At 40.9% G+C, this 14,477-nt stretch overlaps 1 protein-coding gene across 1 annotated transcript in view; it reads left to right on the top strand.

The window, feature by feature from the left end:
• Positions 1 to 14,477, top strand: part of cdh4 (cadherin 4, type 1, R-cadherin (retinal)) — a 261,145-nt gene that overhangs the window by 61,645 nt on the left and 185,023 nt on the right. The window lies entirely within an intron of this gene.

Below are 14,477 nucleotides of genomic sequence, written 5' to 3'. Positions count from 1 at the left end.
GAAATTGGGATTTTCCAGCATCGAGCCAGTGTGCCATGCTGCAACTGTGTTTTGTTTTGAAGATGCTTGTGTATTGTGTAAGAGGATACACCTAAATGGATGATCCAAATGAATGGGTCTGGCTCCAGCTTTCTTTTTTAAGGTCTTCTGATGAATAGCAAGCTTGCTTATTCTCTCAGCGTGAGGCTCTAATAAGCCCAGGGACCCAGTCAAGGCCCAAAAGAGAAGCTCGATTTAAACCAATCTAAAGGAGCAGAGAGCGTGATTTACGATGTAGGACTGACTGCAGTGCTGCTGCTCTCCTGCAGACCCCCTTCTGTAGCCAATCACAGCCAAAACACTCAACACTTCCTGCGGACTGACTGCGGACCCTATGTGGTACGGCTGCCTGCACTGTTGTCACTGGTTCTAATCTATTTGATTGATTATGAGCCTAATCCCTGCATTATTCCCTGCATTTTATCTTGCACTCTCACAACGAGGAGGAGCTACAAGGCTAAAGACACAGTTAACCATTTCCTGTGTCTTTGGTATTTTATTTTCCTCTTTCACATCTTTTATCATATATTGAAAAATTATGATTACCTGTAAAGGTCAGGTTTGGTTAAGCCATGCATGTGATTTGTAGCTATCACGCAGAGTGATGAATGTCCCAGGCCAGGGTTATACATCACTCTCTGTGTTGCATGTATTGGAGTAATGGAGCTGTCCTTGAATGAAACATGCTCTGCTCCTTTCCTCAAGGGGGGTTTCATTTCTTTCAATAGTGTTTCTACTATTGGCCAATAGCCCCCTAGTATTCAGAGTGGCCGGTCTGCCGTCTTGAAAGCTACCTGACACGTCCACTTTACCACAAGACACTAGTACACTTATTTTAATCCAAACAATCTTTTCCTAAACCTAAACAATATATGTGTGTCTAAACCTCACTATGTACTATTAGCGCCTAACCAAATCACACGGCGACTGTTATGGAGGGTGTGTCTCAGATAGACCGAATTAGTATTTCCAAGTAACAAACAACACACACATACACGCACACACACACACACACACACACACACACACACACACACACAGCAGATAACATAAACAGACAATGTAAGTTAGAAAAGACCATACTGGGATGGCAAAATAAATCATGCTAGACTCACAGACTTAATCTGCCTCCAGCGACCCGACCATGTTGTCCTGGGCACAATAGACACTATTGCGGTTCACAGTGTCTTATATACGACACGATATATATAAAATATCTCTGGAATGTTATATGTGAGAGGCTAATGACTAATTAAAAAATCAGAATCCTTCCCATTATTCCAATGGTTGATCATCCCAAAAAACAAAGTATAGTGCTCCCACACCGCAATTGTCTTTCCAGACTCCATTACCATATTGGTTGATTTAACAGATCTGAGTTCCCCATGACACACATAATGCTCTTAAATTAGACAATACGACTTTGTATGACTTCTAAAGAAATACTTTTAATTCCAGCTGACACTCCTTTAAATAAACGGAAGTAAGATGTGCAATGTTGATGTTGAACATCCTAAAACATGTTCCATGCACAATCAGTGGGCCATTCGCACCAGCCGTCAACAAAGCCCCCCCACAAAAAAGCGATCTATGACCAGAAACAAATGGACAATTGAAATAAAACTGCCCTTGGCACACACTGCCTCCCCAACGTTTGATACAGTAGTGTCAGGGCGGCTAATGAAGTCAGCAACTTCAATACAGAAGTTAAAAAAAGCATCTCTGTGTTTCCACATAGAAACAGTATGCTTGTGTCACACTGGCTTTCCACGGTGGTCATAACCTTGACATGTTGCCAACATAAATCTACATCTTACCGCTACTGCAGAGAGGATGGCACAGTGGAGCGAAGGAGTCATGACCTCTGACCGTGCAGCGTGAACAGCGTCTGACTTTAGCTCGCTCTGGAGCAGAGCTGTGTTGACACACAATGACTTAGCTCTTCTGACAGACAGTGAGAGAAGCAGGAGTGAGGCAGTGTGTTATCAGGCCAACATAGGACTCAGCCACTCAGAGTGATAACACAGAAAACACATTCAGATCAGACAAACTGCCTCGTCCCTGGCCTCCCATATCTCCTCTCCTCCTCTCCTCTACTTCCTTTGAAAAAGAAAAAAAAAGCAGTCAGAAAGTGACAAGTTTGGATTTGCTGGTCTCTGTGTTGGAATGAGGTTGGAAGAAATTCAAGTTCTGGAAGAGAAGAGAGAGTCTCGTTGTCTGGACAGATAAGGTACGAGGGGGTGAAGAGGAGCCTTTTGTGAATTTTAACACCACCACAAACTGCTTGAGGAGATTTCTTTCCCATTAACTTTGCAGCATAGTTAACATACAGAATGGTTCCCTCAGGGAACCCCATTCAAATATTGAATTTTTAAAAGCACCCATTAGTGAGCAGGTCACTGTTACCTGGATGTTGTAGTGGGTCATGGAACATTAGTAGGTCCCGACAGAGATGTCAGGCCCCCTCTGAAGGGTCACAAGATGAATCTGAGGGGTCGTGAGATGATTAATGGAGTAGGAAAAATGAACAATATACATGTGTTTCATATTTTTAATTTATTTTCTTGGTCTTGGACTCTTTGACCTCATCTTTACAAACCATTCGATACGTTAAGTAGGTAAAGCACCCAACACTAGCTGTTTGTAAGAGGTCATGGGCAAAAAAGTTTGGGAACAGTGATATTATTAAACCCATTCCTAAAATTACACTCTCGACCTTATGAGAATGATTTTTTCAAGACACATAAGCATTGCTTATTTACACTTAAAAGTGTGAGTGCATGATTAGTGAGAGGCAGGGGGAGGTATGGCGTGAAACATTTTCATTTAATTTACATGTGAAAGTGCCACAATATTGAGCCTTCAGTCATAACCAATATAGAGAAAGCTCAGTTTATATTGCACTATATATTAAAATGTATGTTTCTCATTGTGTTCTGTACTTTCATCTGACAGGTAACACAATGACACTAATGTTATTATAAGATCACAGCTATGGCTAGTTTTGCTTTAACAGCTGGCCTTAACGCTCCACTGTGAAGCACTAATGGAGAGAGGACTTCCTGTGGTTTCTCAGAAAATAAAAGTCCTTTTATTTCTGGTGAAAAGCTTAAAAATGCAGAATAACAACCACATCATATTTATTTGCGTCATGTCCCGCCTCTTGCACTTCTCTCGAAAACATAATGTACTTATCGTCAGTGATGACGCATCACGGAAAACCTCCTGTTGTGTGGTACATGTGTGACAGGCTAACTCCATGTGTACGCACCCGATTCTCCAGACATTTGACTGCATTCAACAACCATTTCTAAGAAGACATTTCTTCTAAAAACCCACTTATGCAGTCATGAAGATTCTTATTCATCATGTTAATTTCGAAACCAAAAATGATTTATGGATCACAATATTTATAGGGCCAAAGTAAGACTGTTTTAGATATTTATTTATATATAGATATTAGATATATATTTATTTTTTGGAGGTATTGGATAGTACAGTTGAAGAGAGAGAGAAGGGGGGGGATATGACAGGAAGCAAAAAGCTGTGAATTAGAATCAAACCTCAGCCGCTGATGTAAGAACTCAGCCTCAGCCTTATAGAGCCTGTGCACCATGACAGCCCAGAGGCCTAGTTATAATGTGTTACTTTATATCCACTGCTGACTAGGGTCAGACTGGGAACACACTTCGGCCTTGGACGTTTTCCTTTTCTCTCTGACCTTTTCCACTCCACCCTTTCACCTTTTCAGTCCTTATTAAACATTTAATTTGTATTTTCATTAAACTCCACTTTTTCTTTCTTGATTTCATTTAATTATCTCCACTTGGCCTCTGACATGACATGGACAGATCCACTTGAAGGGGTGGGGGGAGGTGAGGATGGCACCACTGCCAGCCTTACAGTCCAGGTAGTCTATTGACAATTTGGGACCGTCCGACCACTAATCAGATTCAGATTCTGACGAGAAGTGCTGGTGGTGGCCTTGCCCATCTTGCATTTGCCAGATTGCCAATCCGAGCCTGCTACTGACGCCACAAAATATGACAGCTAGTTTGGCGTTCACTTCCTGCTGAAGTGCCTCCTCCACTTCAGACCGTGAATTTCTTTCCATTTCTCCATCCTCTTTAGACTCTTGTTTGGCAATCTTGACTTTATTCTTTAAACCACCCTGCAGTCTCATGCTTTTTTTTATTATTATCAACAGGCATGTGCTTTCAACTTATGAGGAGAACGGGATTTTCCATTATAAGAACACAGGTATGAACTATATATAATAGTTTCAGAAAATATTCTTTAATCTGACGTAGACTTGTCTTCGCACCTTTGTAGAGAACATTTTTACATAAAAAATAAAAATGTTTATATCTGAATTAGCTCAACACGTGTTATTGTATGTAAATGTATGATTAAGAACACGCTCGCTCTCTCCAGTCTAATGGTAGGCGTGCAGCTGTTCCACTCGTTCCATGGCTCAGGCTCCTATACATACAGCCTCCCGCCTGTATAGAAAACCATCATCAGATTTCATTTAAACACTATCAAGCTAAAGTAGGTAGGCGGAGTTTTGAAGCACTTCATTGCTCTCATTCGACAATGTCCGACCTGCCTGTCATGCGGCAGTCTACCGACTCAATATCTGTATCAGTGGGGAGGCACTCAGACATGAAAGCAGCTGTATTAAAATGCTTCTTAAAAAAATGGAACAAAGTCACTCAGCGTCTGATGTCTTAAGCGGATTGAGAGAAAATCCATCAGCCTTAATGTCAGCCGGGCTGTCTATGGAGTACAGTGAGGAGCGGGCTTTGTGGATGGTGATGTTAGTGGAGAGTGGACTCCAGCTGACAGGGGGAGGCGAGAGGAGAAGGGGTGGGGGGAGGAAAGTTTTTGTATAATGATGGATGCAGTTTAACTGACGGAGGCTTAAAGGCAAATCAGAAGCACAGGTGTGGCGGTGGTGATTGGGGACGAATGGCCTAAATTCTACGCAGTCAAGGAAAGAGGATTTTAATTGGTTGTGACAGAGAGACATGACAACCTTTTTGCTTGGCTGTCACCATAACAGCATATTTAAAAAGCTTACGGGAAACATGCCAGTAGTTTTTGAAGGCATGAGACATTGCCCTATCACTTACACGTGAGTCACACATTCTAAGAGTGTTTATTTGTGTTTATTTCTGTGAATGTGTTGAAGAGCTCAACTTAATCTCCCAATCACACCATGAATGCTTCAGTCATGACGAGGCAGGATTTGCTAATATATGTCATGGTTATTGGGCATGTTGCAATTTACAAACAGAATGCTAATTCTATCTAAGAAATGACTGCAAAATGTATGTGTTTGGACAGTGTATTCTCAAGAAAAACACAACTAGAAACACAAAGGAGCGAGGCACAGTTTTCTCAGCTGTGTCTAGCAGTTGGACACGACTAAGCACATTCTTTGCCAAGGAGCTGAATACATTACCAGTGCCAATGTAATATGCAAATTTTGTTAAAGGAAACGTAATTTTCCATTCCCCTTGTTGATTGCACTTAATGCAACTTGCAAAATGATGGTGATTTAATTGAATCTCTGAATGTGACTAATTTAAATCAAGGAGCAGATTAATCCACAGCCATTGTAATATGTTATGCAAATATTTGAAGCATATGCCATTAAAAGCTTTTATTAATGAGATCTCCGGGAAGCTGCTGTCATCTGAAGCTAGAAATAAGGAAATTCTGCAGAAACACTGCCTGTGGCGGGTTACATCTCTTTTATGTGAACGTATTCATCACATGCACATACATACAGTTGCGTGAATGTGTTTTATTAGAAACTTGTGTGAAAGAAATTTTCTCATTTCCTGCATATGGATGAGCATACCAGCAGGAAAAAAAACACAGCCTTTATGTTGACGTAATCCTTACAGTCCAGCTGATTAAAAATTCAAATGAACAGAGTAAAAGGAGCCGAGATTCTAACAGCATGTGATGGGTGTCCTGCTGTAAGTCTGGCCTAGCGTATAATGTGTGTTAATGTTAGCTGGACCTCCTGGGCTGCTCTTCCATGGGGCTGAATTTTCCCTCGAGGATCACCGACTTATTTTCTGCCATCCTTTGCACAATCCACCGTATGCTGATGCATTATGTTTTTCATTATGTGTTACCACCTTTTTTTTTCCTGTCTCTCTCTCTCTCACTTACTCTCACCTCCCACGGTGCTGGACAGCATCTAACGGGGCACGGCGATTAAAAGAAATGTCAGCGCATTCATTAATAATTCCACAGAGTACCTCTGCACTCACTCTGCTTATTCAGTCATATCGGGCATCTTGGGATTGTTCGATTGTTGTATCACATCTCTCCTGTGTCATGTATGTTTTATGTGGGTACATACTGTGTGTTCAGGTGTGTCCAGCCTCTTACTGCTTTCCTTTTATTTTATGGGTTTACTCTAGATAAATTGTGCAGCGTTACAAGAGAGGGAAATAGCTTCTCACAGCTGGTCAGTCACTCTCTCTGTCTTACACTCCCATTTTCCTTCAGCCTCTTTTCTCCCCCATCTCCACCACTTTTTCTCTTTTGCTTGGGGGGATGGCCACAGCTGGCCAGACATCCAGGCAGGGCTATGCCTGAGGGAGCCCCATGCAGCTGGCAGATAGTGAGGTGCGGTAGTAGAAGCTGGGGTGAGGCGAAGGGGTGTGGACTGTGCGTGGTATTCATGGGGAACTGTGGATTTGAAAAACAAGCTGATGGTTTTTTAAGCATGTGAAAACATTTCCTGTTTTTGATGGTTTTTAGAATATTACTTAAGACCTGGGCACACCAGAAATCGGTGTGTGTCTTGAATGCCCTGTAACGTTGTGAGTGTGACTACTTGTTGGACGAGTTGGTGAATTACTCTAGCTGGCAGGCTTACCGATACAGTTCTTGACATCATTTTATTTTATGATGAGTAATTGAAGAGTTAGTTCTATTCAAATTAGTTTATTTAAAAAATCACATTTCATGACACCGGGTTAGGGCAGGGCACTATGGGCAAAATCTTCTATCCTGATATAAACTCTCTGGCCACTTCTTTAGCTAATAAAGTGGTGGTGTGGTCTTTATCTGCTTCAAGGCTGAATGTGTTGTGTGGTCAGAGATGTTCTTCTGCAGACCTTGGTTATAACGAGTGGTAATTTGAGTTACTGTTGAACCAGTCTGGCCATTTTTCTCTGACCTCTGGCATCAACAAGGCATGAAGGCTCACTGGATATTTTCTCTTTTTCGGACCATTCTCTGTAAACCCTAGTGATGGTTGTGTGTGAAAATCCCAGTAGATCAGCAGTTTCTGAAATACTCAGACCAGCAACATTGCCACCTTCAAAGTCTCTTAAATCTCCTTTCTTCCTCATTCTGATGCTCACTTTGAACTTCAGCAGCGCGTCTTCACCATGTCTTCATGCCTAAATGCATTGAATTGCCGCCATGTGATTGGCTGATTAGATATTTACATTTTTGAGCAGTTGAACAGGTGTACCTAATGAAGTGGCTGGTGAGGTTATATCACAATACCGCATGTTTTCTGGTAACGTATTAAATAAAAATTAAACCACAGATATACTCCTTGAGAATTGAATATTCAGCAAATGAAAAGTACTGAGTATTTTTTTTCCATTAAAGAACATTAAAGAACCAAGTACAAGCCAAATATAAGTTTCAAGTGAATGTGAGTTAGCATGTATTTGTTCTTATCAATTTAGATAACATTATTGCTTATGAGTTATCATATGGATTTATTGCCCAGCCCTACACTGGACATTCAAGTCACATGATAGATTCATCAAAAAACTGCAAAAAACAATTTACTGGCAAGCACCCTCTTGAGGTTGTGTGAATGATAACCATCACCTTTCAGAAGCCGAGGTAGAAGCAGCATGATGGTGATGCTGTTATAGCATTGCCAAACCTCATAGGCAGTGGGTCGGGGGTTGGGGGTACAAAGGATTGTCTGACTCTGACATTGGATACCATGGCTTCTAACCTTGACTTTGAACAATGACTACAAATGTTCCCTAACCTTTGCCAGTGAACAGTATGAACTGAATCAGTTTTATAACTGTCATTCACATTTTTCCTGGATGCCAAATCAGAAAATACTCTTAGGGGTTGTTTTGGAAGGAACTATCTGTATTTGTGAATTTTAGGTATGAAGTCTTGTTGTAAAGTTGTATGTTCTATATAAATAGAATAATCAACCCACTGTGGAAGTGTGAAAGGATATATTATTTGACAGTAAATCTAAGCCCATTGCAGAATATCGACTCCATTTTCTCATATCATTTCTTGCGAGCACACTGAGAGCAGTAACAATGCTGTTTCTGTCAGGCATGTTCTCTCCTCTCCCGCTTCGATTTAGTGCTATTTCTAGTAGGCGCATCTCAGTTTGGTTTTAATGAAACACATCTTTGAGCTGTGAGTCAGGGAGGCAGCTATTAATATGTTATTTTATCCATTCTGATCCTCCATTGTCAGACGGAGAAACAGGCCAGTCAATCGCACCGACTCGCAGAAGCAACACTCACAGCAACAGCTAGAGGTGGACGGAAGCAGTGCAGAGCAGTGGATACCAAATTCCTGCACTGCAGGAATTGCAGGATAGTTCAAGTGACCATATGTTTTCTCCTTGCAATTACAGTAGTCACAGCTTCAGTGAAAAGCAGTGATAGATATGATTCTGGCCAATCAGAATCTTCACTTTAAAGTTACATTTTCGGTACGTTAGTGAAAGTTGTAATTTGCAAATTGTGTTTCTCACTTCATAATTGCCTGGCATTTACAGGTAAGTAATTATTGTTGTTAGGTCTCTGCACTGTTCTTCTCAGAGATGATCACTGTCTCCAGTGGTGTCATTTCTTTTCAACACAGAGTTCCAGAAATGGAAAAATGCAACAACCTATTGTTTAAAGCAATAAAGTGGGGATACCCAGGACAAGGAGAGGCAGGAGGTTCATACACAAGGCAATTAATGTTGCTTTACATAGGGACAGAACATTAAAGTCACAGAGATAATAAAAAGGCAGAGATTTGGTACTGTTGTAGTCGCTAGAGGAGGGCTATTCAAGCTAACAGCCAATTGATTGCTACAGGACATTAATGGTCCCATCATCTCTCTCTTTTTTTTAATCCCTCCACACCTCTGCAGGCTTGATGAGTCCATATGGAGAGACCAGTGCAAGACTGCCAGGAGCATCACATTATTTGACTTGGATTTGATGTTAATGAAGTTAAAGTTTTTGTAAGTTAAGTAAACAAATGTAAGTTGAGGTTTTAATTCAGTCTTGAAAATACAATCTCACATAGGCCCCTCTGAAAGCAACTTCTGGAGCTTTTTCTGTCATTTCACATGAACTGCATACAATTGCTGATGGAGGTCAACAAAGAACATCTGCAGCTTTGTGAACAAAAAAAATCTTAATTTTATGATTTCCATGAAATTAAACCCCATTAATCTCTCTTTATAAAGATACATATAATACAGTTGATATTTATGGGAATGCCCACAAAGCATCAGGCACTTTTACGCCGAAGAAGAAAACAAAGCGTTCAATACAATGCCAAAGGGTTGCTGTGTGGCTTTCTGCACGTCAAGTACATTTTAAAAACCCAGAGTTAAAGTTTTTTGTATTATATTGGAGGAAAATCACACAAAACCACAAAGTGTTGAGCCTCCAAGGACACGTTGTTCTGGAGGTTCCACTTTGTGTAAGTGCAAGATATAGAACATCATCAAAACAAAGGCTGATGCTGTTGAGTAACGTTAGCATTGCTACTGTCTCTACACTGCATGGAATTCATAGAAGAAGTTGCAGAGAAGAAGTAATTATGGACTATACAAGGTACATTCTCCATCTACCACATCAGTCAATGTACAGTTGACATGCATGCACAGCTCTACATTGTGAAAAAAGGCAAAAGGGTCACAGTGTCACAGTATGTGTGAGGAGTGATCAGGACATGCTGCAGGCCGGGGTCCCTGCTGCAGAGCTAGGGGAAGGCATCACAGAAAAGCCTTTGTTCGCCGCCTGCTGCCACGCTCTCAGCTGGAATTCCATTTGTTCCCTCACCGGAATGAAATGGCATTGATTGTTGGCTCAGATGTCTGGTCGGAGGGAGGAGCTGGTAAACAAGGAAAAAGAGCAGAGAGAGTTGGGGATGCAGAGAGAGAAATAAAGGAAGAGGCAGATGGACAGGGACAGAGACAGACAGAGATACTGAAAAAGAGATAAGCAGGAGGGAACAGAGGGGAATGAAGGGAAAGTACACAGCTACTGCAAATCAATGATAGGGCTTTAAAAGGAGAGAACAGAGAAAGAAGGGAACATGTAGGATAAAAGAAGGGAAACTGGGCATCAGTGTCATGTAAGCAGGCGGTGTCTGTGGCAGGCTCAGCCTTAGATCCTCCTCAGTGGGATACCTAATCAGCATTCCTACCTCAAATTTAACTATTATCAGAGAGCGGAGGAAGGAAGGGACCTGGTTGCTCAGAGGGATTAAGTACTTGCAGTGTATTCATGACATCATAGCTTTGATTCCTCTTTCGATTTCCTTGAATACTCAATATCTAGAAAATCTGAAATGATGGTGAGTAGACTGACTTGGAAACTTAGAAGTTGTACTTGAAAAAGACTGTTTGCTGCGGTGACGTTGGTTTAGTGAACATCTGATGTGGTGCACATTTAAACACAGGATCCAGGATGCCGTTTATTTAGTCAGAGGGGTTTCACTGTATGGTCAACAGTAGGATAAATGATTGGTACATGGATGATTCAATGGATCGATGATTTTTGCTATACAATGAAATACATAAGAGAATGTAACTTATCTGAAAATATAAAACAATAATGTTATTAATAAATCAGGTTACTCCTTAACTCACTTTATTAATGCATCCACAATGGTTGGGCTTTATAGACTTGGGGGCAGTGACCATCTTCTGAGTGACTTGTGATTTAACAGCACTTGTTTCTATTTAAAAATACTGGTATTATCCTACCTTTTACATCATCTACACAACTAGCGTAACTAGCCCAACTACCTCACATGGTTACAGTGGTTATGACAGTAGTTATTTTACACCAAACTATATTTTCCCAAGTGTAATTTTGTTCTTTTGTTTCCTAAACTTAACCAAACTGTGACCGTTTAACAATGTTAATCACATGTTTAAGACAGCAAACTTTATGTTTTGATATGAGGTATGATGTTTAGTCATATAACGAGTAGGGGCACTAAATTAGGAAACACTTTTATGGGTTGGATTATGTGGTTGTATGGTCCGGGGGACTTTAAAACACATGCTTTTCTTTTTCTTCTGCAAAGTAAAATTACTGCCTGAAATGCTATGAGTTTAACTAAAGTGACCCCAAATTAAAATATTAAAAAACAATATTGGCTACTTTTGTAAATGTACAACAAATCTTTGTACATTGAGGCTGTTCCAGGGCCTTGATCAGGGTAACATGGCTTAATATGTTATCACAATAAAACATTTCATATAAGTCGATATAGATAAAGAAAACTACAAATGGCAAATATTTTTTTCTTTTAAGTTTGGAGGTAGATTTTTGCTGAGGGTCTGAAAACTGAAGCTTGTATCACATTGACTTTGACAGCTGTAAATGAAATATTTAGAGCACAGAGAATATCAGAGGAGACAATGTGATGCACTCAGGTGAAATAGTTTTTCTCTGTATTCGACTGCTGAAACTAGACAAAAGGAAACCAAGAGAAACCAAACAAGACCTAAAGTCACTCTGCTTTTCTGCTAACAGTGTTAAATTTAGGCAGAACTCTGTGCGAGTGCACTTGCCCTGGGTTATGCCTCTCCGGTATCTAAACTTAACCACTGAGACGAATATCAAAACCAGAAGGTTACATTGGTAGAGCTGAGGGCTGCCTAACAGGTCGTATTCAGGGCAAGAATATCCCCAAACAAAATAGCGTTCTTTCTCAGATTTTACTGCTGGAATGCTATCGGGGGGCGTTTCGGCACATTTCCAGCTCTGGTCACTCCCCAGCCGCGCACATCAAGCATTTTTAACAATGCAAAACAGCTGAATATTCATCCATTAAAAATGTATTCTACGACTCCTTCGCTCAGCATCCTCTATGCTACTGCTCATAGTGCAATACAAGCTCAGAGACACTCTCCCGGGGAGACATATTTTGTTACATTTTTGTAAATGTGAAAGGCAAATTCAGCTGAGCTTTGAAGATCTCCTATTGTGTATGGTTTTACATGCAGGCAGCACACCTGTGGGTGTTTCAGCTTACAGAAAACATGCAGCAGGGAATTCTATAGAAAGAGAAAGCCTGTATAGAGGACATCAAAGCAACCCGGTCAAATGTCTCTGCTGGAAAGCAGAGCTCTACCTTGCACCTCTCTCTCTCTCTCTCTCTCTCTCTCTCTCTCTCTCTCGATATATCTCTTTTTTATTTCTTGCTCCCTTATTTCTTCTCTGTTTGCCAGTCCAGAATGTGGCGTTCCCCCTCCTCTTTTCTCCAGGGAGATACGGTTGACATGCCGTGGGCTAAAGGGAATTTGTTCTGCACATCAAGTATGCATCATGTTGCCGTTTCTGTGGACAGCACCTCCAGAAAATGTGAAACAGACAGAAAAGCATATCGCAGCGTGGCCATTCTCTGTTACAGCCACGGGAAGTGGAGAAACACCGCCGGGGTGCAGTTTAGTAACGACATCGTTCCACACATCTGGGTATTGGATTGAGCAGGATGAGTAGCTCGCTGATCAATTTGTTTTGCCACTGGTTTTGTAAGACAAATACATGTCCAGTGAGGACACTAACAAAGTCAACACATTTGACATCTGAAATATCACTGATATAAATATCATTTACTATTTACATACTATTTACTTACCAAAGAATGCATTTGACAAGTCCAGCCACATGTGTTGTCTCCCCATGGTTCCATACATCATAATATGTGAGCTCACATGTCCAAATTTTGTATACAAGACATTTGATGAGGATACGAGCACCTAATTACATTGAGAGAGAGAAAAGGAGTGTTTGAAAAATCTGATGGTTCCACTATGCGTAGAGAAAAAAAAAACATTTCTCGCAGTTGGAACAGCGCCTGGGACTGTGGATAGATTAATAATGAACTGTGCATTTATAATTCTGCTGACTCATTGAAACAGAGCACGGCTAGCAGGGGGCAACATCTGTGCTTTCAGTAATTTGTTATTTTTTTTCCCGCTCTGAAAAGAGAGTTTTTTTTTCTGGGGGATTAGAAGAGGTGGGGGCAGAAGTAATAAAAGAAAAAAATAGGAAAGAGGGGGTGGGGTTATTGCAAGGTCAATTCCATTAAGAATGCCTCAGGATAAATGTATGGCCCAGTGCTGCTGGGCATGTTGGGGCACGCCTTTCATCAATCACCAACTCTTATGTTTCGGCCATGACACAGGAAGCATAGGGAAGCTGATTTGATCATTGCCATATTTCTCAAAGACTTCTGTGACTGGCAGCTTTGAAAAAAAAAAAAGCTTTTATCACTGATATTGTCAACAGAGGAAACACACTCCAAATACAACGTCATTGGTGTGTGTGTGTTTCTGAACCATTTTTAGTCTTAAAGAGGTAGTTTGGGTGTTTTGTAGTGGGGCTCTATGAGGTCCTTATCCATGGTGGTCGGCACATCTCCTGATTGGAGAAGCTGGCAGAAATACCGAAATGGAAGCTAAACAATGTACTGCTGTGGACGGGGGCTGCCGCTAAATATATTTTAGACATTTTCAGTGCTTTACCTTGCCATAATATAGCCCAGGAACTGAAGCCATTATCTGCTCTCTTCAAAACCACCAGACTTCCTTGACAAAAACAGAACAAACTCAAACAAACTCGCAGAACACAGGAGTTGCTGGCCCACCGATGCCTCAATCAGTTGGATTGTTTCTCTTATTGTGTAACTTTGGTGTTTTAAAGGGTCACTTCAGACTCACCAAAGTCACACAATAACACACTTAACGCTGAACAAACTAAACAATTTAGGCAGCAGTAGACTAGCAAGTGCCGTGTTCTGCAAAGTAAAATGACTGTTTTTGTCAATGGAGTCTGGTGGCTTTGACAGAACATAGATAAAGGCTTCAGTTCCCTTCATGTAAACTTAAATAAGCTGTCAGATGGTGAGGTAAAGCAGTAAAAATATTCTAAATATAGCGTACAGTTAAACTTATATTGATTTTTGTAGGTGGTCAAAATATGTTTAGCAGCTGCACCATTTCAAAGCAGTAACTTGCTTAGCTTCAGTGTTGATCTGCCTGTTTCTCCAAACTGGGTATGTGCCGACCACCATCCGCTGTAGGTTACACATTAACTATTGATAATTACCTGATACAACCACACACAAAAAATCTGCACTTTCCCTTTAAATGATAAGCCTAGTGA

This window comes from Centropristis striata, chromosome 3 (genome assembly GCF_030273125.1).
Source record: "Centropristis striata isolate RG_2023a ecotype Rhode Island chromosome 3, C.striata_1.0, whole genome shotgun sequence".
Classification (NCBI taxonomy): Eukaryota; Metazoa; Chordata; class Actinopteri; order Perciformes; family Serranidae; genus Centropristis; species Centropristis striata.
This window is presented reverse-complemented; position numbering and strand designations above follow the sequence as displayed.